Here is an 18,125-nt window from a genome sequence, read left to right on the forward strand (position 1 = left end):
CCGCAAAGTTAAAGTGTAAAAATGTTGAAAACTAAAAGAATGTATAGGAAACAAGACTTTAAATATCTCAAGATATCTCAGAAAAAGACAGCTAAAAAAAAAACCCTTTACTTACCAAAAATATGGAAGGCACATAACAGGAAATTTTTCAAGAAATGGGAACACAGGAATTTTCTGCTTTTGCTTTAAAAGGAGACAACTACAAAGAATTTACTACACGCAGTTTGGGGAAAAAGAGTTCATATCCACTGTCACATTTGATTTAGTTAATCCCTGCAACAACCCTAAAAACAGGAATTATCATCTCAGTTATTTTGTGCATATCTGAGACATTCCACTGTCTACACATACTACATCTGTGTCCACCAAAAAAATACCAAAATACCAAAAAAATTACCACTCGGGTGTCTCCTCCCAAAGAGGAGACGCCCTTTATTTCTCTAGTATCATAATTTACAATTGACTCTACAGAGTATCCAATTTCAAGTTTTCATGCAGTCAAATATTAGCTATCAGGGCAAATTTCTGTGGAAGAGGCTGAGCCTCTTCTTTACTCACTCAGGTGGTTATCAAACTGCACACGAGGTAATCCACCACTTTTGTTCAGAGAATCTGGGAGCCACCCTGACTCACAGGAACGAGCCTCTGTTGGCTGATTGCTGTCTTCATATAACTCACCCTTGGTTAAGTTCTTGGAGCCAGTCCACATAAATTTCAGCACAGCAGCTGCTCTTAATCCTCCCTTTCCATTCTTCACAGTTGCCCAATTTCACTCTCAGCCCCTTCACTTCACTCAGAAAACCTTTACTCACCACAAATACAGAGAGCCCCCAAAGAGAAAATTTTCAACCTCTCTTCCTTCCATTTAAAGTTTTATCTTATTCTCAGGAATGTTCTTTTTTTCTTATTCATTACTATTCCTATGAATGGCGATCAATGTATGGCTTCCTTTCCAACATCTGTATCCTTTTTTCTTGCCTTATCTTACTACTTTGATGGGACCTCCAGAACAATGGTTACACTACAACGGGAGGTTCTTATCTTGTTCCTGATTTAACCTACACCTTCAATGTTTCCTCAATGGCATGTACTTTTAGTGTTTCCTCATTAAGAATGAGCCTGACTATTGGTTTCCTACAACTATGCTTATTTTAAATATTTCAGGATAAAACCTTTTTATACACTATTCTGCTAAGGAGACATTAAACGTAACTATACTGTTCTTTAAAAAAAAAAAAAAACCTTTTACCACATATTATCTCTCTAGGCATTTTAATAAATAGCTAATTTGTTGAAATGTTTCTTTTTAAACCTTTTTAAATCACGAAATAATTTTCTTTCTGTCATGAGTATAAATGTAGGCTATGTTTGCTTATTTCAAAAAATACAATCTAGGCGAATGGTTTACAAAGTAAAAGAAAATTTAATTGAACTATATAGTTTAACTAGTGGCCAACATAGTCAAATAATCTTTATAAAAATCTTACTTGAAAAAATTAGACAATTAGGGGCTGGGGATTTAGCTCAGCGGCATAAGCGCCTGCCTTGCAAGCAGGCAGTCATGAGTTCGATCCCTGGTACCAATAAAAAAAAGGAAAAGGGCCAAAAAAAAAAGTAAAAAAAAAAAAAAAAAGAAAGAAAAATTAGACAATTAGCTTTAAGATACAAACCAGTGAGCAGAAAACTGATTTCAAAGCCCATCCTGACACATTTAATCATATATGTATTTTATGACATGACTTTCAGCTGTTGCTTCATCTTACAGGTACGCTGAATTGGATTTTAACCACTCTTATAGCATCCATATGCAGGTTGCAAATGCATTACACTGAAGCAAAGCAGCGTGCATAAAAGGGCTCAATTAAATATTGGAATATTTCTTGAAAATTAAAGGCTTACTGAATAATCACTTCTATGCAAATTATCTTTAGGTGTTCTGACAATATGCCATCATATGTAGCTGTTTTAATACAAGCTTATTTGTAAAGCTTGACATAATGAATTCCCCCTTTTTATTCCTTTAGAAATGAGAATGAGAATTTAACATTTTAAATCTTTCCTTGCCAGACAGCCTTTATGAATATACCAGAAGACACTATTTTTTCATAACCTACTGTGTAGAAGAATAATTTAACCATATACACTACTAGTACATTTATTAGGAAAAAAATTAAATGGATTTTTGATATTAAAATGTTAATCTCTCTCCTCTCAAAAGTAAAATTTACCTGAATACCCAAAAGCTCAGTCTCCTAATGCTTGTCTCAAACCTTCAAAGTTTATATTTAGAAGAAAAGTCATATGCTAAAAGATAAACAGATTTTAGCATACTGCATCAGAAAAGTATACATATCCCCTAAATTTATACAAAACTGTATGTTGTATATGCAAATATGTACTTTCTAAGAAAAAAGTTAAAGGCAGTTATCCTCTACTCAAGTGGGAAGTCAGTTGCTGGTACACAGGAGCACTCAGGAGACTGAGGGAGGAGGGTGCTGCGTTTAAGCCTGCCTATGCTACATATATTCTTAAAAGGGGAAGAGGAGGAAAAAAGTCTTACATACAAAAACAGTACAAACTCCCAAATAAAGTTAAAGGATACAAAGGCACAGTATCTCAGGGTCACATTTTAATTTCATAGGTACAGAAAGTATCACTGATATATCTCAGTAGCTACTATGGTACTAATGCTGCACATTTAAAATCAGATCAAAACCTTCCATTCAAAAGAAACTAAAACATTCAATCATAATCATTTCTTAAAACCTGTAATTCCACACATCCTCCCCAAGTATTCTTTGTGCATATGATATATCAATCTAAGCCCTGAGAAGAGTACGTTGCAAAGGAGCTATGGGGGAATCCAAGTCATTGGCCACTTCTTGAACCACAGCCTGGTTTATCAACAGTTAGGAAAGTAAGATTAATTTGGTATCACAGTTCCATCCACAAATGTTTCTAAATGTCTTTAGCTTAACTACTAACTAAATCAAATCATAAATATAGAATTTTACTTTAAAAATCTTCTCAGAAGTCTATTATTATAAAAGACTAAGACAAATCCAAGTGACCTTAAGGTTCAATTAAATACCACAATTGCTGTAATAGCAGTAACCACTGAATACGTAAGTATCTGAGACCTGTTAGAAACTCACTACCAAAACCACCACACTTCTAGTTAAGCACAATCTAAGGTTTTATTCAAAATTAATATGCCCACAAAAAGCCTGTGCTATAAGCAACGGTTCTACAAAGAATGCAGAACTTTTTATTAAGCCATTGGGTGGAACATGCAGAGCTGTACCTGCATTTACGCAGCTATGTTAAAAAAAAAAAAAAAAAAAAAAAAAGAGTGAGCAAGTAAATCGTTTAAAGGTTTCATACTGAATAAAATAAAATCAGCATTGCAAAAAGATTTCAAATTTTCTCCAGTAAAATATAACAGATTTTTTTTGTGTGTGATTCTCAAGTAGGCAAGAATACAAATACATTAGGGACACATTACACATATAAAATTATTCTTAACTACCTCCAAGAAAAAATCTAATGTTTTCACAAACTGTCATAGTATTCTATAAGTTAAATTTCATTTTATTTTTCCCATACTTTCAATTTTATCACCTTTATCACCTACCTAAAAAATGAATGCAGTTTATTTTTAAAATATAATTCTAAATTATAGTCTCCAAGAGTCCCTCTGACCTCTCTGAGGTTAGGTAATGCTCAAACACCAGAATTTGGAATGCATGTTTGAAAAGTAAGGGTTACATCCTCATTTATCCCTCTCCCTTTCAGCACTGTATATCTATTTAAATCAAACTCTCTACTGCCCTGACCTACATACTCACAAACCAAAGTTCCTGCTGTTCCAGTACACAACCACTCTTCCCAGAGCTGCGTGGACACTGTGACTGGCCTTCTTCCACTCATCCTGCCCTACATTACATCACATCACATCAGGCTATTAACCTACAGTATTTCTCCTTTTCAAATAAAAACAAACACTCTCTCCAAAATCTGATAAAGAACTGTAAAGGGTTGTCTGTGCACATGCTACAACAGCACATTACCTGAAACCGCTTTGCAAATTAAGACAATCTGAAAATGTTCCTAAAATTACTATGGGGTACCAAGGAAGTCAAAGAGACATATAGAGACTTTAAACCATAAATTCAGTAAATGTTGAACTTGATTTTCTCTGCTATCCAGCATTCAAATACCTTCTCTTCTAGATACTTAAATTTCAATAATTTATTCTATGTGGTTGGCACACTACCCACATTAATTCATTTAATCCTCAAAACAAATCTATGAGGCATATACTGCGTCATCTCTATTTTATAAATGTGGAAATAAAAGCACTAATGTCAACCGCCAGAAACAAGCTTTAATAAGGACCAGAAACAAAATTTAAATCCAGGCACTCTGATTGTAAAATCTGCTCATAACAAGCATACTGGCCCAAAAATTCATTATATACATCAGAATTATATAATGGTTTAGATATTTGCAAGATAGGCATATAGACTTAGGTATATTTGCATGGCTTTTATTTTTATGACACAGGTCAGGTATTAATCATGAGAGTCATTCAAGTGCCAAAAGGCTTAAATGCTGAAAGAACAAACACCTAGCAAAAAGGATCTAGAAACCCAAGTTCCTCTACTTCTCCAGATCATTTGATCATTTTTTTCTCTCATAAAATCACGGGAATAAAACATAACCTCTACAGTTCCTTTAGTTTAAACATAAGCAAGTTAATAACTTTGCCGGTGCCCACCATCAACATGATCAGATTACAATCAATTTAGAGGAGATCTGAAGTATTTGATTTCTAAGGTTTTCAAAGATACAAATATATAAAATCCTTCATGTTTTAAACAATGTCGTTAACCAAATTACAGAAAGTATAGCAAAAAGAAAAAGTTATATAATTCACAACACTTGTAGATTAATACAATGTTTAGGTTATTTATTTGTAGTCTTATCCTTGCACATAGCTTTAAATAACTGTCATGATTAGGGAATGTTATTGTTTGTGCCTGGATGGCCCTGCAAGTCTCCAATGCAGTAATGGAGGTGGCTAAATCTAGCATTTCTGACTGGTTCACTGTCTAGTGGTGGGATTGATGGCATGAGTGTTGCACCTGCCCAGGGACAGAGCCATCATATAGAACAGTGGAGGAAAGGAGGTGTGCTTTTCCTCCTTTTGCCCTTCTCTCTCTTGTCATTTATGGCCACCATGAACAGCTGCCCTCAGCCACGTTACCCTGCCTTGGAGCCAGCTAAGTATGGACTGAAATCTCCAAAAAATCATAAGCTAAATAAACCTTTCCCTGCTTCACTTTGGACATCAGGTATTTTGTCTCAACAAGAAAAAAGTAACCAAGACAAGGAGGGAGGAAAACTGGAAGACATCCTTTTTTCTCTCTACTAAATCAAACTCAGGGCCTTGCATATGGTATGCAAGTGCTCTACAACTGAACTACATCCCCAGGGCCCCTACTTGAAAAATTTATACAGTAATAGGAATGTTTTATTTTGCCACAAGGTTATACATGGTCTGTTCTCCACACCAACCACCAATTACCATCTGGCCTCCTCCTACTCTGTCCTTCACTGTACTACAACCCTTGATGATCTTATTCCTAGAACACATCCAGCACATTTCCAACTAGCCATCTAGACTTGTTCCCTTTGCCTCAAATGTTCTTCAGGATACCTGAACGTCAAGTCCTCTCACTTACTTACTGATTGTATTTGTTTACTTTGGTTTTACTGAGATGGAGTCTTACTATGTAATCCAGGCTGGCCTCAAACTCAGAGCACTTCTCCTGCCTTAGCCTCCTGAGTACTAGGATTACAGGTGTGCACCACCATGCCCAGCATTCTCACTTACTTTAAAGCTTTACTCAAAAAGTCACGTTCTTAGATCATTCTTGGTAACTATCTACCCTGAAACACCTCATATCCCTTATTACTTTACTTAGCTTATTTATATTTTCTTTACCCAAAATAAAGTGTAAGAGCAGATTTTGTCTTTAGTGATTTCTCAGCACCTACAAAAGTAACTATCACATGGAGCTGCCCAGTAAGAAGTTTTCAGGTAGATGCCAGCTCATTTCTGTGAGTCAGTGGCAGTCACAGGCCACAGGGAGAACTAGACACCAGTCCCTTTCTGTGAGTTGGCACCATGCATGGGCCATGACAAGCAGAACCAGATGTGAGCTTCTTCCTGTGAATCTGCACCATTTGTGGGCCACAGGGATAACAAGAAGCCAGCCCATTCCTGTGAGTCAGCCACCATACACAAGCCACAGGGAGGAGAATCAGATACCAGCCCCTTCCTGTGAGCCAGTGCCACACATGTGCATGGGAAGAACCAGACATCATTGCCTTCCTGTGAATTGGCACCAGTCATAGGCTACAGAGAGGAAAAGAATCAGTGCCTTTGACTCAGTGCCATGCATGGGCCACAGGAAGGAGAACCAGATGCCAGCCCCTTTCTGTGCATCAGCACCATTTACAGGCTATGATGAGAAGAATGAGAAGCTAGCCTCCTCCTATGAGTCAGTGCCTTGCACAGGCCATAGGGAGGAGAACGAGACAACAGCTCCTTCCTGCGAATCGGAGCCAATCTCAGGCCATGGGGAGGAGGAGCAGGCATCAGCTCCTTCTTGTAAGTCAGTGCCGTTCATGGACCACAGGGAGGAGAGTAAGATGTCAGACTCTGGGAGACAAAGCCAAGGCCCAGCTCTGCCCCCCCATAAGCGACTGGCTGATCTGGAGAAACACAAGTTGAGATGATCTCTATTGAAGTGAAATATAGTTTAATGCTTGTAGTATTTAGTGTTTCATTGACTTTGCAGGCACCATGCATGGGCCAGTCATCTGATCATCTAGATATGGGGGAGGGGGTCTCCTTCTGAAGGTAGTAGCCATTTTTAATTTCCTACTATTTTGTTTTAAAGTCTTGTATCATTTTCATTGTTTAGTTTGGCTTTATTCTGCTTTGTCTTATTTGATTTTATTATATCTCATGGCATGGGAAGTTATTTCAAAGATAGTAAGACGTATTATGGTAGCCATTGTTGATTTCCTATTATCTGGTTTTGAAATCCTGTATCACTTATGCCGTTTTACTTTGCTTGGTTTTAGTCTTAAATAAAAAAGTTTAAAAATCAGCTTTGGGTTGAATAATCTCTATAATCACCATTGTTGATCACCTGGTTATATCCAAATCCACCAAGGATTTATTTTACAGTTCCCCTACAGATGGACATACTGGCTATAGCCAGTCTTGCACAACTCTAAATAATTGTTGAATTCAGGGGTCAGTAAATTTTGGGGGGAGAGCACCAGATAGTAAATATTTTTTACTTTGCAAGTCTCTTATCATAACTACTCAATTCTGCCACTGTAGCACAAAGCAGCCACAAACAAAAAAGGTTGCAGCAGACCAAGGTCAGCCTGCTTCATGAATATCTTGGAGTATATATTTCTTCCTATGCTTTGAATTTGTAGAATTACTAGATAAATTCATATGAATATACTTACAGCTCTTGAAATAGTCTGTCAAGTTACTTTTCAAAAAGGTAATCATAGGGCTGGGGATTTAGCTCAGCGGCATAAGCGCCTGCCTTGCAAGCAGGCAGTCGTGAGTTCGATCCCCGGTACCAATAAAAAGACAAAAAAAAAAAGGTAATCATGAGAAAGCTGAGCAACTATAATACTTAACTCACTGGTGGTAGAAATATAAATTAATAAATTTGGATAATGACAGTATTTACTAAAGCTTAACAGATAAACCCTAGGATTCAGTAATAAGTCAGAGTTTTTATTTTCTATGTTAGACACTGGAAGGAACACAGCTGTGTCAATGATGCCATTTACTGATTAGAATCTAGTCACATATATTAAATTAGTAAAAAAAAAATCAATCACTGTACACATTGATGTGTTCATTTTCTTTAAGTATATTATACCTCAAAATTTCAAAAGAAAAAAAATATATTGCCATCCCTTCCCTCCTTTTTCCTCCTCACCAGCAATGGGTATTATCTCATTTTATATATATATATATATTTTTTTTTTAACTCACTGGTGATTATATATATAAAATGCTAATTTGACAAGATGTGTTTCTACAACTTGGGAGACTGAGAAAAAAAAAAAAGACTACAAGTACAAGCTCAGCAATCTCAAAATGAAAGAGAGAAAAAAAATAAAAACATCTCAATGCAAGGCCCTAGGCTCAATTTTCAGTACTGCCACCAAAAAAAAAAAAAGTTTCTAAATTGCTATACTATTTTGTCTTTACCAGAGTTTGAACATTTCTATAAATTGTCTTTTATTTATCACTGGAGTTTTACAAGTTTTTGCAAATCATAAAAATGAATACAATGTCTTAAAGACACCAAATCTGTCAAAGGGGTGCAATATTTTCTACAGACTGCTCCTTTCTTTTTTAATTAATTCATTTATTTCAGTACTGGTTATGGGACCCCCAGCCAGAATTTTACTGATTTCTAAAACTAATGTGCTTCCAAGGCCAATATGGCCTTTTTATCAGTGTATCTCTTTTCAAAAACTTTTATATAGAACTACAATATACTGAAACTATAGTCTTTCATTACAAAAATATTATTGCTAATTACATAATGCGTAAGGGAATGCTTATTTCTTAGGTCAGTAGTATGCCTGAGAAATACAAAATACCTATTTCGATGTTTAACAGGAAACACACTAAAAAGGTATTAAAGCAAATCAATAGGATGAATTTTGACACTAAAATAATTTTTTAACAGAAAAAAAACCTTAAGTTTCTTAACCAGTGGCTTCATTGATGGAAAAATAAAATTTATATCATACTGATATAGGGAATATAGTCTGCGGTAAGTCTTCTGTCTGCCAGAAACAAGCCAATCAGTTGGTCAAAAAAAAATTTAAGAATACACACATATCAAGAAGAAAATCATACCAAATATGTTTTTAAGCAAAATATATTTATGGCAAAATATTATTATAACTATATACATACTTTTCTCTAAATATACTTATAGTCCTGAAAGGAAAGCCCGTATAAGAAGTATACGGGCTGGGGATTTAGCTCAAAGGCATAAGCACCTGCCTTGCAAGCAGGCGGTCGTGAGTTCGATCCCCGGTACCGGTAAAAAAAATAAAAATAAAATAAAAAAAGAAAATATAAGAAGTATAAGCCATCATAATGATGCTTAGTCTTCAAAAACAGAGCATTCTTTAAAATGCTACTTTGTAATACAACAGGAATAATTTCAGTTTAAATTTCACAGAAATCGTCAATGCCTATTCAAATGAGATTCTAGTACATCACTAAATTTAACAAGACTTACCAGTTACATAGCTTGATCTTTTCTACAGTTGGTGGTGATAAACTAGCCAAAAGTTACAAAATTTCAGAGGAATAAACCTTAGGAGAATTGTCCAGAGAGGTGGAAAAGTCTTGAAAAATTTTCTATACATGTTGGGTTAAAACCAGATGTCAGAAAATGATTCCTTTGGTAAATTGGGAATAGTGGCACACACCAGTAATCCGAGCTCCTGGGGAGATTTTAGGTAGAAGCATCTAAAGTTCAAAGCCAGCCAGAGCAATTTAATGAAATTCTGTCACAAAATAAAATAAAAGGGGCTAGGGATGTATCTCAGGACGTTGCCTAGCATGTATAGGCCCTGGGTTCAATCCCAATTATTGGGGGCAGTGGGGGTCCTTCAGCAGATTTCCACAAGTACAGGCATAGCTACTTGACCTTAAAATACTTTTTCCATCAGATAAGCTTTAATTATAGGGGAAACTCACTAATTAAAACTCCCTGTTTTCTGAAGATGTCTAATAAAGTGAATTGCTGAGTCATGAAAATGTTAACAAATGAGTAATATAGAAAAGAATAAAACTCTCTACAATAAACATGGTGGTTTATCACTGTAAATCAGATAAATTAGAAAAGCCGGTAGACTGGATAACAATGACAAGTAGGCAGGTGAAGAGAGAAAAAGAAGAAATTCTCAAAAATGACACACAAAAAGAGAGATCTTCATTGAAATGAAATTGTATCTAAGAACAACCAGCAAAGCTTCTTAGGCTGCTGGTGAAGACCATAAGACCACGAAGACCACAGTAGGTCTTGGGAAAGAAACTTTCAGGATCAGAATTCAAATAAACTATAGAGGCCTCCATAGGGATAAAGGCAACAGACCTAAAAGAGGCCAATCTCATAAAACATCGTACAAGAGGCCACATAAAGGCCATAATTCTTTTCTTTGTTGTGACAATCAGAAAAAAGCAGAATAAGTGAACATCTTGCTGTTATTTCACAACTTTATAAACAGAACATTCTTATATAATCAGTGACAAGATCAAGAACACACTGCCCAACACTTCAGACACCCCCGCTTTCTCCTTTCTTGTCACTCTTCCCCGCAGGCAGCCACCATTCTGGCTGCTAACAGAATAGATGGATTATGCCTGTTTAGGGACTTTGCATATATGGAAGCATACAGTATGAACTCTTCTGTATCTAGTTTCTTTATCCCAACATATTTCTGTGAGATTCATGCATATTATTATATGCAGCTGTCAAGTCTTAATTTTCACTGCTCTATTGCATGCCAGTTGTTCTCCATTGTGTCAATACAATAAAATCTAAGCCGGACAGGCACAAGGCACAACCCTACAATCCCAGCATTCAGAAGGCTGAGGCAGAAGGATCACCATGAGTTTGAGGCCAGTATTGGCCAGATAAACAAGTTCAAGGCCAGCCTGTACTACACAGTGAGACCCTGCCCCCCCCAAAAATCCATTTTGAGTCCGTTTAATATTGTTAAACAAACCACCCAACTCTAATAGCTTAAAACAATTTATTTCTCACAATTCTGTAAGTTATCTAGAAATTTCTCCTTCGGTTTACCTGGACTTTTTCATGTGGCTACTTTTAGCTGTAAGGTTAACCAAACCAGGTCAATTAGTGAACTATGATTTGTGGACCAAATGCAGTTCACCATCTGGTTCTATAATCGAAGTTTTATTAGAATGTAATCATGCTAGCTTATTTGCACACTCCCTATGACTGCTTTTGGGATGCAAGGGCTCAGTTAATTAGTTGTGACAGAGACCTGCAAGACTTAACATAATTACAATTTAACCTGTAAGTGGAAAAGTTCACCAATCCCTGAAATAAGGTACTTTATATTTTAAGGTACTCAAGGAAAGAAATCATAACTCAAGTACAGGAATTTTTATTCCAACAAACCAGTCTTTAAGTATAAATACCACAGATAATCAGTTTGACACATGAAACAACATAAGCTATTTACAAGGATTTACAGCCATTTACAACATAAGCCATTACAAGGAACTTTCAACTACTGTAACCCCAAATATTGAATACAATTCTCCAAGTATCATAATCCCTTTTCCAGTTTTCCTCACAATCCAAAGAGTTATAATTGTAATCCCATTGAGACATTATTGGAATCACAGCAAGTTAGTTCCAATGCAACCCCTGGTGAGAGTAAAGACTCCAAGACATATTGCAAGTTAAGGGCAGCCAAGGGGTCCTAAATCTAATCCCCAAGAGGATGTGCAGACAAAGGCCTTGATCCTAGACCTCTCCCAGAACTTATTATCTTGTGAAGAAGGGGCTCAGGCATAAATGACAGTGAGGATGGTGGGAATTACGTAACTTGAGCTGGCTAGCCAGGTAGAGAGAAAAGCACCTCTGCAAAATGCAGAGATAAGGATATGTAGAAGGATCAATTTGCTTAATTCAATTAAGGTAGTAACTAAATTGTTTTAGGAGGCTGTTGCTTTGGTTTTTGATATGGAAATTTTTGTGCCCTGGGGAGTCACAGCCTCTTTACCTTGAGGCTCATACTTGACATTCCTGGAGCTAATGGCTCTAACATCCTGCCTTGCTTATCTTTTACAGAGCACTGAGGAAACAGGAGACTGTCTGATGGCTTTAGAGATTACATATCAATATCTCAGCTAGTCTTATTTGCAATGCTTAGCGCCAATTGAAGAGAGAAGGAAACACCATAGCCAGCTCTCTACATATCAGTATAAGGAAATAAGTCTCCATATAATCAAAGTTGCAGCAACTGTTGTGTGTACAAGGGGAGACACTGGAGTTGTCTTCCACACCAACTACTAAATGATTACAGAAGCATTATCATAAGGATTTCTGTTGCATTCTGCTCGACTTACATTAAACATGAGACTGAGAATGAAGGAGGAGTCACAGAAATTCCTAAATTTCTAGACTAGGAAAATGGATGGAGAGTGGTATCCATTCACAGAGCTAAGGAATATAAGAAAAGACACAGATTTGCAAAGGAAGATGCTACACCTCAAGTCTGGAACATACAGAATGTGAAATGCTTGTAAAATGCCAAATAGGTATGTACAGCTGGTCATTGGATACAAGGACCTATATTTCAGGAGAGAAGCCCTGACTGGATACCAGATTGAGGAGTCATCAGAAAACGAATGGGTGAAATGAACAGCAAAAGAAACATGTCCCCAGGATTCACAAGAAATCACAACATTAGCACATCCACTGAATTAGGTCACATTGATATTCTCTAGTATCCCAACTATTAAGAATTTTTACGTTAAGTCATTTAAAAGAGTATTTAAAAATAAAGTGTGAAAAATAGCATAAAGCTTTTACCAATTTAGTTATTTTTATTAGCATATGCAGTTGATCAGACTGCTCCATATTTGCAGTGACAAACTGTCAATAGAGAAAAAAGACCTCAGAGATGTGCCATGCTAAGATGTGGCAGAGCTTCAACAGTCACAGCAGCTCCCACAGTGCTCACTGAGCTGCACCAGCCCCTTCCCAGACCACTGCAGCCAGCCAGCCCTTGCTTCGTAGAAGCCACTGCAACCAAACCTGAGCACCAGAAATGCAGACAGGAGAAATGCAAAAGACATGGAGGAGAGTGCCACTAGGGTGTTGGAGAAATTTCCATTCAGGTGACAGAGAAAAATACCTTAAGGACTCTGCAGCTGTTATCAAGAACTTTAACAAGTACAACTCCATTTAACACTGCAATCTGGGGAGGAATTTTAGTAGTTACATTATCACAGGAAGCCAAACACTTTATGTACTTTTACTTCAATCAAGTGGCCACTGTTCTATTTAGATGTGTTTAAAAGCATGAATTATAGCCGGGCATTGTGGCTCACACCTGTAATCCCAGCACTGGGGAGGCTGAGGTGGGAGGATCGTTGTGAGTTCAAGACCAGCTTGGGCTACAAAGTGAGCTCAAGGCCAGCCTGAACTGCATAGCGAGACCCCGTCTCAAAAAAGACAAAAAAAAAAAAAAAAAAAAAAATCATAGATTGTGCACATACCCAGCAATCTATCCAAAAATAAAGATTACAATCTAAATTCCCCACACCAGACAAATCTTCAGCTTTGATGGGGAAACTGCTCAATTTTTAAATATTTGTGTTTTATACAAGGTATTATCTGTACCAGTCTGTTGTAGTTATAAAATAATCAGCAAAACAGATTATTTTTGTATTTATTTTCTATTCCATATTTCTCCGCCTTATTTTTTCCTTTTCTCAAATCTATTCCTTTAAATCTGTTGGCCAGGTGTGGGAGCACACACCTGTAACCCAAGCACTCTGGGAAGCTAGGGCAAGAGGATTTAGAAGTTCAAGCCAGCTAGGGCAATTTAGTGAGATCTTGTCTCAAATTTTTAAAAAAGAGGGGTTGGGGATTTAGTTCAGCAGCAGAAGCACTGGCTAGCGTGAGGTTGTGAGTTCGATCCCGGGAATCAAAAAAAATATTTTTTTTAAAAGGGGGCAAGGGGCTACTGCTCAATGTGAAAGCCTTGCACTCAACTCCCAGTACAACAACAACAAAAATTTTTAATTAAAAAATAAAAAAAGAACTGTTAAAGATGGGGGCGAGGCATTTAAAATGAAACCTCTGTTGGACATGGTGGCACGTGACTATATTCCCAACACTTGGAAAGTTGAAGCAGGAGGATCGCTGTGAGTTCAAGACCAGCCTGGGCTACAAAGTAAGCTTAAGGCCTGCCTGAACTGCATAGTTTCTTAAATATTTTAATGTCTTCTTAAAAGTTTTTAAAAGTTACTTTTCAATTTGTCTTCTGTGATGTTACTTCCCTCTCAGTGTAAAAGTACTTCTGATATCCCATACCACAGCACTTCACACTTTACATGCAAGTGGATAATGTTTCTGAAATATATCTGTGTCACGAGAGCTATTAGCTTCACTGCAAAACAGTGAAAAAGCTCTCCAACTGTTTAAGACTACAAAACAAACTTGAATACTGCTGCATAATTTGCTTTCCTCCAGAAAAGCCTATTAAACTTTGTTGGCACTGAATACAAAATAAAATCCCAAAATTTGCATTTTCAGTACTTTTGCTTTCTTGACCTTTATTTAAATTTGACACTAAGCTTTACCAAACACCAGAATTTACACAGTAACTAGCCAACCACAGTCCTCATTATGGAATCTATGCAGTGCATCTGTTACCTAGGAAACAGACCAGAGCACAGGGAGAGTGCAATTTCAGTCTAGCAAAAGAATTCTCCAATTATGCTGGTAAATAAAGTCTATAAATCAACTAATCAGAACCAAAGTCAAGAAGCATCATATAAGAGTTAAGCACTATCAGAACTTTTTTAAGGGAGAAAAAAAAAAAGAAACCTGTGGGCTTTCTTTGGTAGATTTCTTAAGTAAATATTGTGAGAGCAGGTTTCTTTACAAACACAAACTGTCATAAAATTAACACTGTTCAAAATAAATGGCTTCTCTCCAATCTTCAGCTTCTCTATTTTTGACAGTATTTAAGAGAAAAAGCTTCTTTGGAGCCAGCCTCATACATCTGGCACCAGAATATTAATCCAAGAATGAATTCTGCGTTTTCAGCAAGCAGCATGGGCTTGTGCTGGTCTTAAACAATACCAGATGATATAAAGCTGATTGAGAGGTTACTGTCGGCACCTCTTACAGTCAGACCAGAACTGCTTCCCCATCAGGCTACAAAAACCTGTGTGAAATAGGATTTCAAAGTCAACAAATGTATTATAAAAACTAAAACTGTTACTTTCCAACTTTCCATTTCATTATTATTAATACTAACTAGTCATTTGAGGGTTCCAGTTAACATAAACTGGCCATTTTAAGTTTCCTTTAATGATATTACATTGATAATTAACAAATAGGAAAACATTGGCAAAGTCTGTAAGTTTATAAAACCTATCAAATTTGTGGCCAGCTTAGTGCTGTTTTTTTCTTTTTTTAAAGACTCCTAAAAGCTACATTTTAAAATCTACTTTTATACAAATTCAAATTTTCTGGAAGTAGCATTTATTTCTCACAATGTAAAAAGCAGCAGAAAAAAATTTCAAACATAAAAAATGAAAACTTACATGCTTTCCTCAATACCAAAATAGTAATAAGCTGAAAATATTTAACATCCTCTGAAATGTTTCTCTTTATATTAAAATATTAATTATACAAAAAGCAAAAAATTAGTATCAGTCAAGCAAAATAACTTGGTATTATTTTTGAGCCAGTCCACAAAGACACTACAGTAGTGATCTAAGTGAACTGTTAGGCATAACTACAAATCTGCCAAAACAATTAATGTTTAGTTTACACAGTGACTCTTTGTTAAGCCTTATCACTCCCACTGACAGCCATGTAAATACATAAACAAGTAGTTCAATTGTTAGCTTATCTTCAATACTTCAGCCAGCTGAAGAACTGAAATTCTAAGAGTGTTCTAGAACTCCCTTCCACCATTCATGATACAACTAGTCCTTATTTCAATACCTCTACTCTTTGCACTATTCACAATAGCTATGGAAGGGGAACAACATTAGTCTAGAGCCACACACACAGCTCTGTGCCTCTGTGCAGGGTTTAACTTTATTTACCTAATCTAGACCAGAAGTCCCAGCAGGACCTAATAAAATTTGATCAACTCAACAGTTTGCTGGGTCACTGTGAGATGAATACTATTCTAGATTTTAAGTGTGCATAGAAAGACAATTCAAACATTTACAAAATCTGTCATACAATTACAACAATCTAATGTAATTGGGGCAAGAATCTGGGATAAATTTTTCCTAGAAAAAGATCACTATTTTAAAAAGAGAGATCACTATTTTTAAAATACTGAGCATCTTATGACAAAAATTAATTTGCCAATAAAAATGTTCCAAACCGTTTTCCTCTGGTAAATTTCTAAATCTTACTTGATGGAAATCTGAGTAACATTTTTCCACCGCAATATTTTTCCTTCAAGCTTAGATATTGCTTAGAAAAATAAAACAAGCCTCTACTTTCGTCCAGTAGCTGTACCTATAGTTGTCTTTACTCCTCAAAATCTTTTTTTAATCTCCTTGATAACTGTCACATTTGTTTGTCAACGTAAGTTCTCAGTAGGCTAAGAGAAGAAAGTTTCCAGAACTGAGTTGGAGATTAATACAAAGATACAATCCAAATATCTAATAAAAATTTTGAATTTGGAAAATTTATTTTCTAGATACTTACTGAACTTCATTTATTATATGAATATCTACAAGTAAACTATTAATAAAGCAACTTAGCCAGCTAATTAGAGAAATCAGAAATACCGCCCTATAGAATTATTCAAAACACTGTATCTCACGTATACCACTCAATCCTTCGGTAACAGACACAGAATAAGCACACTGAGGTAAGCATAACCATGGAGCGGGCACAGTTCTAACATTCAGATTCTCTTCGTATGTTGTCAAAGACTTCGTATCTTAAATAATAAAGGTATTAACCTGAACAGAAAGCTACATCGTTTAATACACTCCAGTGCTTAAGCCCCACCACGGAAGCTGTCATTACCTAACTCGCCTGCCTGTTCATTTCATAGGTACAATATTCTGTCACCCTGATCCTGAGTGTGGGGAAAGAAGAAAAAAAACTTTACTCCAAAACTTCAAAAGAAGAAATATGTATAGTATATGTAAGAACCACAGCTATGTTCATTTCCTTCTCTTGGAAGTCCCTATCTAGCCTGAAAAAAGCAATCAAAAACATTTTCCGATGTTCTTCTGATGTTGGTCAGCCCCACTGCCCGCTATCCAGGAGACTCCAGTTTCTTGGTGTATTTGATAACAAATACAAATCACTGTGCGCAGCCTCAGATGGGGTGAGGGGACGCAAGAGGCTCCCGGAGAAAGCCCTCCTCCGTTAGAAACAATAAATAAGGGAGCGCAGCGATGCACGTTCCTTCACACACGCCCCACACGCACCTCGGGGTGCCTCCCGAGCAGGGAAGCAAGTCGGGCAAAGCCCTAAACCACCTTTCCTTCTGCAGAACCACCTCAGACTTGGAAACTAAAAGGGCAGATCTTTTCTTCTTCCTTCCCGCCCTCCTTTCCACCTCCGAGAGACAGGAGAGCCGGAGCAGGCGAGCAAGACCCCTGCAGCGCGTCAGCGGGAGACGCCGGACTCCCAGCGGCGGGGGAACAACGCCGCCGCCGCGAGCTCGCCCGCCGGGTCCCCGCCCCGGACCCCGCAGCCCGTGGCCGCCGACGTCCGGCCGCGCGCTTTCTGTCCTCACTCCGGCCTCGCTCCCCTCAACGGAGACAAAAGGAGGGTTCAGCCGGGTCACCGCGCGGCCGCCCCCACACAAAGGGGCCCCGCGCCGGGTCGCCGCGTCGGCGCGCTGGTCCCCGCCCCTCGCGCGGGCTCTCACCCACCTGCAGGTGTCTGTGCTTCTGTCCATAGGAACGCGGGCAGCGGTGGGGGGCCTACGGGAGCCGGGCTGCCCGGGCTGGACGGGGCGGGACGGAGGGGTGAGGACGAGCGGAGAGCGGCCGCAGGTCCGAGCACCCTAGGCAAGTGTGAGGGGAAGGCGCCCGCGGGCGGCGGACGGGGGGCGGGGCGCCAGCCTGGCTCGGCCACAGGCGCGCGCCGCTCCGTGCGCCCCGGGCTCCGCGCGCCCTGCTTGGAGCGCGGCGGGCGGCGGGCGAGGGGGGCGGGGCCCTGGGGGGCGGGGCCGAGCACGGGGCGGGGGCTCGGACCCCGGGCTCCAGCCGGCACCGGAAGCGC

At 38.1% G+C, this 18,125-nt stretch overlaps 1 protein-coding gene across 3 annotated transcripts in view; it reads right to left on the reverse strand.

The window, feature by feature from the left end:
- Positions 1-17,913, reverse strand: part of Kiaa1958 (KIAA1958 ortholog) — a 156,846-nt gene extending 138,933 nt beyond the window's left edge. For all 3 annotated transcript variants that reach the window (XM_063260726.1, XM_063260738.1, XM_063260731.1), the window contains exon 1: positions 17,774-17,913. The gene's annotated coding sequence lies outside the window, so the exon portion shown is untranslated. The remainder of the gene's footprint in view (positions 1-17,773) is intronic.
- Positions 17,914-18,125: the final 212 nt, after the last annotated feature.

This window comes from Cavia porcellus, unplaced genomic scaffold (assembly GCF_034190915.1).
Source record: "Cavia porcellus strain 051 isolate PalLab524CR breed Dunkin Hartley unplaced genomic scaffold, mCavPor4.1 scaffold_1, whole genome shotgun sequence".
NCBI classification, from domain to species: Eukaryota; Metazoa; Chordata; class Mammalia; order Rodentia; family Caviidae; genus Cavia; species Cavia porcellus.